The following is a 287-nucleotide window of genomic DNA, read 5'->3' as shown; positions in this document are numbered from 1 at the left end:
GTTTGATATTTAAAAATATAGATTAAAAACAGATATTTCGATATCACATTTATCATTACCTCGTTTCGCAAATCCGAACTGAGAAATTTTTACGCATCTGTTAAATTAGAAATATAAATGATTTTTGTTACATATCTTGCAATGTAATTAATATTCGAACTCTTATATCAGCCTGAATTGCCATCTGCCTCCCATAATATCACAGCGCAATTTTTTCCGCTCCCATTCCAACGCTGTCAATCACCATAGAACGTGGTTCCGCCGAGGGGAGGGAAGGGGAAAGAGGG

The sequence above is a fragment of the Penaeus monodon genome, chromosome 24 (genome assembly GCF_015228065.2).
Source record: "Penaeus monodon isolate SGIC_2016 chromosome 24, NSTDA_Pmon_1, whole genome shotgun sequence".
Taxonomy (NCBI): domain Eukaryota; kingdom Metazoa; phylum Arthropoda; class Malacostraca; order Decapoda; family Penaeidae; genus Penaeus; species Penaeus monodon.
Note: the sequence above shows the minus strand (reverse complement) of the source record.